Here is a 14612-nt window from a genome sequence, read left to right as displayed (position 1 = left end):
GTGTGACTGAATCCCACTAAGGCCTCTATGTAAACTCCTAAGATCCTGGCTGGTGGGGGCAGAGATCTACTCATCTTGCAGCTGCCCGAGACGAGCCTGGTTGTAAGTGCCCTTGCTGGTGAAAGCTGCCACCTACCAGTCTGGAGGGGTCTGCCTCTTTCTTTGTTCTCTCCTTGCCCTCCATGTCCAGGTTCAGATTTCCCCCCGGGGAGACTCCTAAGATTGTGAACCAACACACAGACATAGTCAGTTTCCTCATTTCTATATTTGGGATAATTTGTTTCCCTGCACGTGGAAAATACAACTTGTGTTCCTATCAATTCAGGCAAAATGCAATGAGGGATATAAGTTGATAAATGCCACTATAAAAATGTACTACCCTAAAGAAAACACTAATGTATTTTTATTGTCGGCGTTTTTATGTACTGTTACATAACTTTTCCTTCTATGGTGTAAATATTTCAAAGTTGCTGGAGATAGGAACAGAAGTGCCCTCCACGCAATAAAGATATTTAAAACAAAAACAACAAAAATCTAGCCTTCTGAAATAAATCTAAATGAGTTTTCCCTTCAACCAACTATGGCAAGCTGTGTGTTTATTCCAACTCTACGTCGGTACCCAAAATATTTGTGAGTGTGTGGTTCGCCAGGTCACATTTTCCTCCATCAAGAGACAAGGCCCAGCAGCGTGGGTCCCATGAAGAAGAAGATGTGGAGCAGAGCCTGAGCTGACCCAACTGTAGCGGGAGCAACAGATGAGCCCACGCTGCCATGCAGGGCAGTATCCCCTAGGCTATGGGGAGGGAGTCAATGCAGCACTCAGAGCCATGGGACAACTCTAGTCTCTCCACTGTATAGCCACTTTCCAACCTCTATTTTCCTTACGCAGCTTGAGCTGACATGTCATTCCCTACATATCAGTCGTTGGTACCAAATGACCGCAGGCCATTTTAACAAATTAATTTTGCCCTTAGATGATGAGGGTCACTGCCACCGAGTCTTTAGCCACCGTTCCGGGGATGATGGATGCATTGGGTGTGTAGTCATGTGTCCTGGGGGTGGGCGGGAGAATTGTCCCTGGAGTCAGGCTGGACAACGAGGGTTTCCGCCTACAGCTGCCCCATAGCGCCTTAGGCAGAAGACAGGTCAAGAGCGCGGTCAGGGAAAGGAGTGAAGGTTACAGCTAAGACTGTGAGCTCGCTGTCGTGTCTAAATTACAAAATGAGATGCAAATGCGAGATTAAGTAATAAATTCAAAAACTAGGAGGATCAGAATTGGGTGAGGATGTGGAGTTAGAAGAGACCAGAATGAGGGGTCTGAGACTTAAGGCAGTCAAATGGCGAGAGAGTATTTGAAAGCATCCTTTCTTAAGGAGCCACAGGATCCTGAAGACATTCAAAAGAATGCTCCTAAGGCTTTGAAGTCAATTCCAAAATAGCAATTCCAAAAATGTTTTTATCAGTGACAAAGTGACATTGAAATAAGCGTATAAATATCCCGAGATGCCTACTTTGAGGGAAAAAAAGCACCAGATTTGGGTGTGTGAATTCTGGCATATTTGTTAAACATCAGACATATTCCTTCAGAGTGACTCTTTAAATATGCAGTATTTTCAGATACAGGAAAAACCAACCTGGAACACTGGTGTGTTTTATTTCTTTATTGCTAGACGTCCTATCCTTTTCTTTGTTGTTTTTCTCAAAACACAGAGTCTTCTTATTTGAAAATATTTATGTGTATACGAGAGGATAGGAGATTTCTGCGTATTGCTCTTTGAAACTTTTGTTTCCTGCATTACTGCATTCTCACACATCTTTTTCCACGGGGCAGAATGACTCTGTTTTTCTTTACAGATCCATGGGGACTCTACATGGCACGCCTCCTGATAACTTTCTAGTTCTGAAAGATTTAGAGGGAAACGATATTAACTTTACATGAGCAGATGAAGCGATTTGACTTTATTTGAAACCTTTATCAGTCTGACCCCCTGAGGAGAGGTACCTTGGTTTGCTAGGTTGTGGTACGCCTAATGACATACCTGATGACTGTGATTCAAGTTACAGTCTGGGGCTTCCCTGGTGGCGCAGTGGTTGAGAATCTGCCTGCCAATGCAGGGGACACGGGTTCAAGCCCTGGTCTGGGAAGATCCCACATGCCGCGGAGCAACTAGGCCCGTGAGCCACAACTAGTGAGCCTGCACGTCTGGAGCTTGTGCTCCGCAACAAGAGAGGCCGCGACAGTGAGAGGCCCGTGCACCGCGATGAAGAGTGGCCCCCGCTTGCCGCCACTAGAGAAAGCCCTCGCACAGAAACGAAGACCCAACACAGCCATAAATAAATAAATAAATAAATAAATAAATAAATAAATAAATAAATAAATAAATAAATAAAAATAAAGGAATTCCTTTAAAACAAAAAAAAAGTTACAGTCTGCACTTCACCAGTTCGCTTTGAGATTTGGGTTAAGTCACTTCGCCTTCTGGAATTTTGGTTTCTTCTCTCAGCGCTTCCCATCCATTTCACAAAGATTTTGTGAATATCAACATCAAAAGACTTTGAATTCTCCTAAAGAAAGCAATGCCTCCAAATATGGAGCAACAAGTAATCTGAAAAGCACCATTTCATGATTATCGCATAAATAATCGCGGGGGATTTTACCAAGAGAACAGTTACTTTGTACTAAATCTAGCTAAATAATGGAAAAAAAATGCATGGAAGAGACAGAAACTTACATATGTCCTCAAGGTGTATAAACAATAACACTTTAACTGGGGTGGGAATAAAAGTGAATCATCAGCAAACTGCTTGTAGGAGGTATTTTACACAGTTGATGTGTTTGATTTTACATTATTGTCATTCCGTTTGAGGACATGAAATTAGTGCAGAAGACAAAAATCTGACAAAATACTTAACATCATTAGTCACCAGAGAAACGTAAATTAAACCACCATGAGATAACTACACACCCAGTAGAATGGATAAAAGCAAAAAGATAACATTACCAAAGTTGGTAAAGACATGAAGCAATCAGAACACAAATAAGTTGCTGGTGGGGTGTTAAGTGGTATGACTCCTTTGGAAATGGGTGCGGCAGTTTCTTATCAAGTTAAACATAATCTACACAACGACCCCACAATTCCATTTCTTAGGTATTTACCCAATAAAAATGAAAACATATATCCACAAAAGGACTTATACAAGGATGTTCATAGCAAACTGACTCATAATAGGCCTAAACTGGGAATACCCCAAAACGCCTCTGCACAGGTGAATAAACTATGGTATGGTTATACAATTGAATACTACTCAGCAGATAAAAAGGAGAAAACTTCTGATACGGCAACAATATGGATACATCTTATAGATATTATCTTGCGTGAAAGAAACCAGATAATGGAACGTGTCAGCTTGGCAATAACTATTCTGCTATTACATCCACAAACATTCCTTCCCATTTCCAGTCATAAAACATATTTATTGTCACACACATACATACAGATTGTGGCATGTAACAATGTAGAATCATTACATTAAGATTAAATCCATAAAAATAATTTTAAAACTTTTGAGTGCTTTCTATATGCCAGGCACTATGGTAGTTGTTTAATATGCATTGTATCATTTAATGGGTAAGGTACTATTATCACCATCTTATAGACAAGGAAACTGCGGCTTAGAGAGGGCAATGAAGTCACACAATAAAAATGAAGAGCTGGGACTCAAAATCACATCAATCTGAGTCCAAAACCTGTAGAAAAACCAGTGCCATCAGCTGGCCCTCCACTGTTTAGTACTAGCCTTGTATTTACAGAAATGCAGAACCTAGTCTATCAGCCCTTGTTAACCATGGTGATTTATCACGTTGTGAGAGAGAGAAAATGAGTCATGAAATGTAGATTGTCTACTGATAAATTTGACATTTATCAGGATGTACTAGTCACAAAGAAAGAGAAAGTCCCACCCAATCTGGAAGCAAAGAACACAGGTCACTGGCAAGAAAAGGTTCTTAGAGTGATGGCATAAGAGAACTGACTGCGGGAGTCGAATACAGGAACTGGATTCCACCCATGGGCTGCCGGTTTCTAGGCTGCATCCACCTACCTTAGTTCCTCACCTTCTGCCTCCGCAGAGGTCACAGCTACATCAACTCATCTTCGTTCTCACACCACACAGCTGAGTCAAACCATCTTTGTTCCCACGTGGCGTTCAAAGACTCAGACTTCAGTTCCTCTAGGAATTAAGGCAAGGTACAAGAAGCATTTAAATAGCCTCACCTCCATTCTTCCCACAACATACATACAAATGCATACATACATGCATATATACATATATATGTATGTACACACATATGGACACAAGTACATAAATCCATGTATACTTAGAGGGGCTTCATATTAGACATTCGTCCATGTACTCTGACGCTGACCAATGGGACTTCCCAAGTCCCTTTGCTGACCCCCATATCCTAGGATCTGGTGGCCCAGGGGCAACCACTGGCATCCGCCGTACAGCCTTGGGAGAAGCTCCCCTTGCCCTATGTAACAGGTCTCAGTAATGGGTTGCCACTTTGATTCCCCCCACTTCCTTCTGGTCTTCCTGGTCCCCCTTCTTTGGTGACTAAAGCCTTATCTCTTAGCCTCATATAGTGGTTCAAGCCTTGCTATACATGGGGAACCCCTAATTAGCCACGTTTTTCTGCCTACCTGGCCATAAAACCTCACAAACTAGGTTCCCTTCTATGGGTCTCTATGCATGGAATGCACTCTTTTTTTTGAGAGCAGTGGTGTTCTGGTAATGTTTGAAAATGGATTCTCCTAGGAAAACACCCTGATTTACAGTGTTTATCAACTCCTGTGGTATAAATACTTCCACCATGAACAAATTCAAGCCACCAACATGGCCTCAGTTATCATAAAGTTGGGAAGAAATGAACAGCAGCACTTAATATACAGTATTTCTACTATTCAGATACAACAGAATAAAGAACCTCAAAAGTTATCAGTGATAGTGAAATGTTGTAAATAAACTGGGAAGTAATAAGTATCGAGGGTTTATTAACTTTATTTACAATATAATTTATTGGTTTTGGTAAGGTCATATAATTTAATTTTTTTACAATGGCTCTGCTTTTACAACCGGCTTTCAAAAAACTCCTGAAATTTAAACAATTGACTCTCACAAGGAAATGCTAACTGGCTCCAGCACACCACTGCTCGAGGACACGGGTCCCCTTGTTACTCGTTACTGTTAAGTCCTACATTAGGGCACATGTAGGCATTTGGTAAACCTACTACAATCAAAGAATTAAAGGAATAAACTTCTAACACACTAAAAGGAGGCTTCTGTTTGGTATGCTCTTTGGAAATTGTATAAATAAACATTTCACATAAATAAATATTACAATTGAACATTTATTCACTCCATAAATATTCAGTGAGTAGATACCACGTGCCTTACACTGTTCTAGAAGCTGGGATGGCAAGAGTGAACAAGACAGGGAGTGGCCAAGATGGCAGAGTAGAAAGGACCTGAGCTCACCTGCTCCCGTGGGCACACCAAAATTACAACTATTTACAGAGGAACTACTGATGAGAAAAACCAGAAGACTAGCAGAAAAGATCTTCTACAACTAAAGACATAAAGAAGGAACCACAACTAGACAGGTAGGAGGGGCACAGTTGCAGTATAATCAAGACCCATGGGGGCAACCTACATGTGAGAGGATAATTACAATTGCAGAGGTTCTCCCCAAGGAGTGAGGGGTCTGAGCCCCACATCAGCTCCCCAGCCTAGGCGTCCTGCACTGGGAAGACAAGCTGCCACAACATTTGGCTTTGAAGGCCAGCGGGGCTTTCTTTTGCGAGAACAAGAGGGTTGTGGGAAATAGAGACTCCATTCTTAAAGGGTGCACACAAAATCTCACACGCTCTGGGACTCAGGGCAGAAGCAGTAATTTGAAAGGATTCTGGGTCAGATCCACCTGCTGATCTTGGAGAGCCTCCTGGAGAGGCAGGAGGTGACTGCAGCTCCCCCTGGGAACACAGACACTGGCAATAGCCATTTTGGGAGCTCATTCTACCACGGGGACACTAGCACTGGCAAGCACCACTTTGGAATCCTTCCTCTGGTTTATTAGCACTGGAGCCTGGCCCTGTCCACCAGCCTATTGGCACTAGTCCTGGGATGACTCAGGCCAAGAAACTAGCTGGCTGGACACACAGCCCCACCTACCAGCAGGTCGGCTGCCCTCTGAGCCCACAGTCACCCTGGGGCCCGGCCCTGTCCATCAGAGGGCCCAGAACCCAGACCTGTACTCCAGTGGGCCAGCACTAGCCCCGGGACCAGCCTCTCCCACGAATGGGAATGCACCAGCCTCAAGTCACCCCCGGCCCAAGCCCCACCCACGAGAGGGTCAAAACACCAACTCCAGGACCCCCATGGCCCTGAAGCCAGAGACCCCAGGACATACCAGTGAGCCAGCACAAGCCCAAGAATCTGGCCTCACCCATCAGTGGGTGGGCACCAGCTCCAGGACCACCACAGCCCTGCAGCCTGCCACACCGGGACCCAGCGCACACACCAGCAGGCCGGCACCAGCTACAGGACAACACAACCCCTCAGCCAGTCATGCTGGGATCTGGCCACACTCACCAGCAGGCTGACACCAGCTTCGGGACGCGCCAGATCCCACAGCCAGTAGCCTCATGACTCAACCCTGTCCACCAGTGTCGGACAGGCTGGCAGCCTCTGCACAAGGCAGTGCCTGGCAGCCAACCAAACCAGGGGGCCAGCTACACCTACCAGACTGCCCACAGTAGTCAGGCTGTCATACAGAAGGACCCACACAACCCAAATAGAGGGCACCCCTAGAGCATACAGCTCTGGTGACCAGAGGGGACTGTACTGCTGGGACATAAAGGACATCTCCTCCAAAAGGCCACTTCTCCAAGGTCAGTAAATGTAACCAAGCCACCAGGTATGTAGAAGTAAAAACAGCAATGAAGAATACAATAACTGAAATGAAAAATGCACTAGAAGGAATTAACAGTAGACGAGATGATACAGAGGAACAGACCAATGAGCTGGAAGCCAGAGCAGTGCAAATCGTTGAACAGAAAAAAAGAAAAAAAGAATAAAAAGAAATGAGGAGAGTTTGAGACCTCTGAGACAACATCAAGCATACTAACATTTGCATTATAGGAGTCCCAGAAGGAGAAGAGAGAGAGAAAGGGGGCAGAGAACATATTCGAAGAAATAATAGCTGAAAACTTCCCAAAACTAGGAAAGGAAACAGACATCCAGGTCCAGAAAGCACAGAGTCCCAAACAGGATCAACCCAAAGAGAAACAAACCAAGACACGGTGTAATTAAAGTGGCAAAAATGCAGGATAAAGAGAGAATGTCAAAAGCAGCAAGGGAAAAGAAACAAGTTACATACAAGGGAACTCCCATAAGGCTATCCGCTGACTTTTCAACAGAAAATCCGCAGGCCAGAAGGGAGTGTCATGATATATTTAAGGTGATGAAAGGGAAAGACCTAGAATACCCTGCAAGGCTTCATTCAGATTTGATAGAGAGATCAAAAGTTTTATAGACAAGAAAAAGCTAAAAGAGTTCAGTATCACCAAACCAGCTTTACAAGAAATGTTAAAGGGACTTGTCTAAGCAGAAAAAAAAGGCCACACCTATAAACATGAAAATTATGAAAGGAGAAGTCTCATTGGTGAAGGCAAATATATTACTAGTAAAAGTAATAAATCAGCCATGTATAAAGCTAATAGGAGGGTTAAAAGACAAAAGTAAAAAAATCATCTATATCCAGAATAAGTAGCTGAGAGATACACAGAACAGAAAGATTTAAAATATGACGTCAAAACAGTAAAGTTGGTGGGGAAGGAGTAAAAATGCAGGATTATTAAAATCGTTTGAACTTAAGAAATCAGTAACTTAAAATAATCAGATAGATAGATAGATACGTACATTGTGGGGAATATAGTCACAACTATGTCATATCTTTGTATGGTGACATATGGTAACTAGACTTATTGCGGTGATCATTTTGAAATGTATAGAAATATCGCATCACTACGTTGTGTAACAGGAACTGACACAGTGTTGTAGGTCAATTATTCTTCAAAAACAAACAAACAAACTCACAGAAAAAGAGATCATATTTGTGGTTACCAAAGGTGGGTGGCAGGATGAGGGGGAACTGGATGAAGGTGGTCAAAAGGTACAAACTTCCAGCTATAAGATAAATAACTGCTAGGGATGGAATGTACATAATAAATATAATTAACACTGTTGTATGTTATATATGAAAGTTGTCAAGATAGTAAATCCTGAGTTCCCATCACAAGAAAAAAATTTTTTTTCCTATTTCTTTAATTTTGTATCTATATGAGATTACGGATGTTCACTAAATTTACTGTGGTAATCATTTCATGATGTAGGTAAGTCAAATCATTAGGCTGCACACCTTACACTTAGTGCTGTATGTCAATTATATCTCAATAAAACTGGAAGAAAAAAAAAAAAGAGTGAACCAGACAGACAGGTACCTGCTCTCAAGAAGCTTAATTCCAGTGGAACAGCAATAAATATTTCAGCAAGTTTCCCTTTTCCTTTTCTACTATAATCCCCTCTCCCTCCCCTCCTAACCAGAGAAGCTCTAGTGAGCTCAGGGGGCAGCTCTCTTCCTTTTCATTTCAGTCTTTGTTAGTTTCCTTCTTTCTCCCTCCCACAACAACATCCATCCCACCCTATCTGACTCCAGTCTGGATAACTTATGACCTCTTACCTCTTCACTGCGTTTTTATTTTTCTCTTTCCAAACTTTTCAAGATATGTTTCTTTTATTGCCAAAACTCTCTTTAGGAAAGGAAACTAACAATTATTGAACATGTTCTGTATACCAGGCACTTCTGCACCTTATTTCATTTAATTCTCATCATAGGTCAGATGATGTAGGTACTATTACCCCCATTCTTAGATGAGAAAATTGAACTTCTTTTTAATCTTTAAAGGTAGGGGACTTCCCTGGTCGTCCAGTGGTTAAGACCCCATGCTCCCAATGCCAGGGGCCCGGGTTCGACCCCAGGTCAGGGAACTAGATCCCACATGCCGCAACGAAAAAGATCCCGCGTACTGCAACTAAGACCTGACACGGCCAAATAAATAAATAAATATTTTTTTAAAATCTTTAAAGGTAGGATTTAAGGCCAGATCTGACTGACAGCCAAGTTCACATTCTTTTCTTTACACAAACTTCCTCTTAGCTCTCCTATAATAACTCTACTAGATTATATACGTGTTTAGGTGTTCCTGCCATCTTATGTTAGCTTATCCTTTAGATTATAAGCTTTAAAAGTATAAAAGAGTATTGTTCCTGTATCACCTAGAATAATGGGATTCTAATAAATTCGGTTAACAGATTTTATTATGATCTGTTTTATTTATTGCTTTGCTTATAAAAGTAATACACGATCAACATTAAAAGATGAAAACCTAATACAATCACAAAGAAGAAAATAAATCATACAGGATCCCACTGCCCCAGGATATCCAATTATTGCTATTTTGTTATTTCCATGTTTTTTTCATTACGTATAAACTTTGGAAGTATAATTGGCATCACACTGTACATATCCTTTCATATTGTTTTTTAATTGGATTTTTTATACTTGGCATCATTTCCCCACACCATTTAATATTCTCCTACAATGATATTCTGCTATAGTTATCTAATCATTTTCCTATTATTGGTCCTTAAGATTTTTATTATAAATAATGCTTGATGAACATTTTTATAGATATATTTGTGTACATCCTATTTTCCTAAAAATAAACTCCTGTATATGAAATTGCCACTCTTTGTGACTTTGTGTGTTATCAAATTGGCTTCCTATGAAATTGTGCCAACTTACCCTTCTACTAGCAGTAGATGGAGTGCCCAATTACCTACATGCTTGGCAGTGTTTGGTATTATTATGTTCATTGTTAATCATTAACAGGCTGATAAATAGAAAGCGATATGTCTTCTGTTTGCTGTTTCTTGGCTGAGTGAGTTTGAACAACGTTTCATAAATTTAGCCACCCATGATTTGCAAAATACCTATTTATGCCTTTTGCCTACTTTTCTGCTAGGATGTATTTTTTATTGATTGGTAAGCTTTTTATATATCAAAGCTTTGATTCTTTCTTCCTTCTTGTGTTGCAAATGTTTTTTCTAGTTCCATTTACTTAAAAGAACTTTATCTTTAAATAGTTATAGATACTCAAGAAGTTGTAAAATACAGTACAGAGTTCCTGTGAACCCTTCATCAAGTTTCCTACATTGATAACATCTTACATTAACTGTAGTACATTACCAAAACCAAGAAATTAACACTGGTACAAAACAGTTAAACAGACTTAACATTGGTACAAAACAGTTAAACAGACTATAGACTTATATGGATTTCTTCATGTGTTTTAAAATCTATTAATGGAAATTTGAATCATAAATTTTAATGCATTCATTCTTTACACTCCCATTTCTGGTTCCGCATGATAGAAGCTTGGAAGTTGCCACTCCCTCTTAACAAGAAGTAAAATACTGAAGATATTGAAAGTCAACAACTATTCTTGGATCCATAAGAGAGAGCAGTTAACAGGCCAACTGTTGCCACCAAGATTGGAGACAGGCGAATACAAAGAGTCGTGGCTTCAAAGAATCAAGACTCACAAGCAGAAGCACTGTGGGAACCAGTGCTGGGGTAGGAAGACCTGAATTGTAATCAATGAATTGCTGGAGCCTCAGTGCAGACAAGTCTGAGAATTAAAAACTCCTAAGGGACCCAGTCATGGGGGGGGCCCCAACAATATTGTGAGATTTACCCCCAGGAGCTCAACCAGATTCCCACAGTAAATACTGAAGACAAATCCCCTTGGGCTTCTGCAGGAGGTTGGGAGGGGGAGGAACCATTTTGAAATACCTCAGAGCACCTTGTTTTTAACAAGACCTGCCTTCAAGGGAAACTGGTTAAGGAAAGCCTAACTTACTCAGGTATCATCAGAGCCTAACTGACCTGGGGAAGGGAAATATCCAACTCCAGCCCACCCTAGCCACCCTACGCCACCTAAGGTGGGCTGGAGGGGAATAAAACCTGAGAAACACTTGTGAAGTTCACAGTCCAGAGGCACAGGCTCACTAAAAGACTGAGACCCATCCACAGGACTACAGAACGCTTCCCCTACCCACACTTCACCACACAACTAAAGGTCTATTTACAACAGTTCCCTTTACCTGGTACAGCACGTCTAGCTATCAAGAAAAAATGACAAGGCATACCAAAATGCAAAAACCACAATTTGAAGAGACAGATCAAACATCAGAACCAGACATGGCAGGGATGTCGGAATTATCAGACGGGGAATTTAAAACAGCTGTGATTAATATGCTAAGCGCACTGTAGATAAAGTAGAGAGCATGCAACAACAGATTGGCGATGTAAGCAGAGAGACAGAAATCCTAAGAAAGAACCAAAATGAAGTGCTAGATACAAAAAAACACTGTAACAGAAATAAAGAATGCCTTTGATGGACTTACTAATAGACCGGACGTGACTGAATAAGGAACCTGTGAGTTAAACGACATATCAATACTATCCTTGAAAACCAAAAAGCAAAGAAAACAAAGTCTGAATAAAACAGAATAAAATATCCAAGGACTGTGGGACAACTATAAAGGTGTACCATATTCATAATGGAAATGCCAGAGAAGAAAGAAACAGAAGAAATATTTTAAACAATGACTGAGAATTTCCTCAAATTATTATCTGGCACCAAACCATAGATCCAGGAAGCTCTGAAAACACCAAACAGGATAAATGCCAGAAAGACTACATCTAGGCATATCATTTCCAAACTACGGGAAATCAAAGATAAAAAATCCTGAAAGAAACCAAAGGGAAAAAAATCTTACTTATAGAGGCACAAAGATAAAAATTACATCTTTCTTCATTCTTGAGGTTACTAGTAGCCCATTATATTTATGTACTGTAATTTTATGAATTCCTTATTGTTGGATTATTGTTGGAGATTCTTGGGGAAATACTAAATGGGCTTGAAAATTCTGGTGCCAAACATGCGAGCTTTCTTTTCTTCTTTTGGGAACAAATCTAATATTGTCAAGGATCACTATGCTCTTACACTAAGAAATCTGTAGGTTTGCACTGTTGGAAAATGAGTCACTGCTGTGAACCCTTTGATTAGAACCTGTGTACTTTATGAACTATGTTTCTTTTTTAAACATATATATATGAAGTTTTATGAGAAACGCACATTTTTATATCCTTAATATGGCAACAGGAAGGTGTAAAAGAATTTTATTGTAGAATTTTATTTAATCACAGGAAAGGTAGCCCAGTCAAATCTGCAAATGTACAGCTGTGTGGCCACGGATGATTCTCATTCACTGCAATGTTCTCTCAGCCTCTGGGGGAACAATGTCCGCTCTGGGTGTCTGGACCCTTTGGACTTTTAAATCTCTCACCTTGAGGGAGACGGCTGAACACAGTGCAAGTAAGTTTGGGATATTATTTGGGTGCTGAATCTGATGGAGAACAAAGGGTACATGAGATCCTTCAATCAGCCTCTACCTCCTGAAATGCTGAACTCTCGATCTCATTATAATTAAAATAAAGAATCAAGGCTCAGTCTGGCCCAGGAAGTGGAGTGATTTCCAAAACTTGTAGAACCTAAAACATGAGCATTTAGGTCATTTTTTTAAAAAGTATTGTAAACAACACTACAACAAATATTAAAATATAGTACTTATATCTTTAATATTTGTTCAGTTATTTCCTTAAGGATAAATTTCTGAAAGTGGGATTCCTAAGCCAAAAAGTATGCTTATTTACAGTCTTTTGGTACGTATTGCCAAAACACCCTATTTAAAGGCCATACTAATTCATACTCCTACCAGTGGAACACTCATTTCCTACATCTTTACCAACACTGGGCATGGCCATTCTTTGTGACTTTTGAAGAATTAAATATCTGCTATGAACCAGATCATGTTGATCCCCTACTTTAAAACCTCCAAAGGTTCTCTTTTGTGCATAGGACACATTCTCAAACTTGGTCTTAAAAATTATTGAGGGCCCCATACAGCTTTTGTTCATGTGAATTATGTTTATTAATATTTGCTGTATTATAAATTGATATATTATTGTAAGTTAATATAAACAAAAATTTTAATTTTTTATTTAATTCATTAAAAATGATAAATCCATCACGTTAACGTAACATTGTAATGAAAGATAAGTATTTTTTAAAAAACACTAGTGAGATACGTGGCATTGCTTTACATTTTTGCAAATCTCTTTAATTACTGGCTTAAAAGAAGATGTTCTATTTTAGTAGAAGCCGAAGTCTCATATCTACTTTGAGACTCATATCTACTTTAGTCTCATAACTATTCAATTTGTTGCAATATTGCACATCCTGTAGCCTCTGGAAAACTCCCCTGTACACTCATGAGAAAATGAGAGTGAAAAAAGTAAACAATGTCTTAGTGTTATTATGTATGTAGTTTTGGGCCCCCCCTGAAATGTTCTTAGAGACCTTAGCGGTCTCCAGACCATACTCTGAGAACCATAAAGTGCAAAGCATAAAGGCTAACTCTTTAGCGTGCCATATGAGCCCTTTCTTCATTCAACCTTAACCCTTCCTTGATTATCCTCTGCTGTGCTCATTCTTGCAGCCAGACAGAATTCTGACATTATGCATTTTCAGTTCTATATGCTTTCACATGTATTATTCTCTTCCAAGAATGCCTGTCTCTGGTGGCTATACTGGGATTTGAGGGAGCTCAATAAATTATAACCTTATCCAAGTTCTGAATAAACTGAGAGACAAAACAAAAAAGCAAACACAGAGAACCAAGTTATCACCTTTTTTACCAATGCAGCTGATTCTGAAGAATGTAATTTACTAGATGGCGACAGTGGGCTTTCCCATATTCCACCCCCAGAACTTTAGAGACCCACCAGCCAGAGACCCACGGTGCTGGACAACAGCAGCTTTTCCCATGTAGAGCCCCCTGCTCCATTATTATATTCTGAGAATGGAGAAAGGGCTCACTCCCTAGGGGAGAGGAGGAATGACTGGAGCTACAATCAAATCCCCAGTTCCTTATCCAATAACCAACAATCAGGTAAATCACTCCATGTTTGCTGAAGACGGATGACTCAGAGGAGAAACCACAAGTGGTAGGCGAGTGGCTTACTTTTATACAAAAGAAAACGGGAATGGGGATGAAGAGTATCTCCCACCCCACCTACACATACACACACACACACACACACACACACACCACAAAAACATTCTCTACCTATAAAATCCCTAGTCATACTCAAACATTATTGTATGAAGCTTTATGTAACTTCCTGACATAGTCTCCCCTCTGCTTACATAACATTTTGTACATATAAATAAATTCAACAAGTGATATTAAGACCATAACAGGCAAGGGACAAAGGATACAAATACAAATAAGGTCCTATTTCTGCTTTCAAAAACTTGGGGAAACAATATCTACAACAGCAGCTCCAATATAGCTCTCAGATT

At 40.4% G+C, this 14612-nt stretch overlaps 1 protein-coding gene across 1 annotated transcript in view; it reads right to left on the bottom strand.

The window, feature by feature from the left end:
• Positions 1–4188: 4188 nt before the first annotated feature.
• DERA (deoxyribose-phosphate aldolase) overlaps positions 4189–14612 on the bottom strand; it is a 138822-nt gene continuing 128398 nt past the window's right edge. Inside the window, exon 11 of the transcript XR_011076022.1 lies at positions 4189–4230. The gene's annotated coding sequence lies outside the window, so the exon portion shown is untranslated. The remainder of the gene's footprint in view (positions 4231–14612) is intronic.

This window comes from Eschrichtius robustus, chromosome 13 (assembly GCF_028021215.1).
Source record: "Eschrichtius robustus isolate mEscRob2 chromosome 13, mEscRob2.pri, whole genome shotgun sequence".
In the NCBI taxonomy this organism is placed as follows: domain Eukaryota; kingdom Metazoa; phylum Chordata; class Mammalia; order Artiodactyla; family Eschrichtiidae; genus Eschrichtius; species Eschrichtius robustus.
This window is presented reverse-complemented; position numbering and strand designations above follow the sequence as displayed.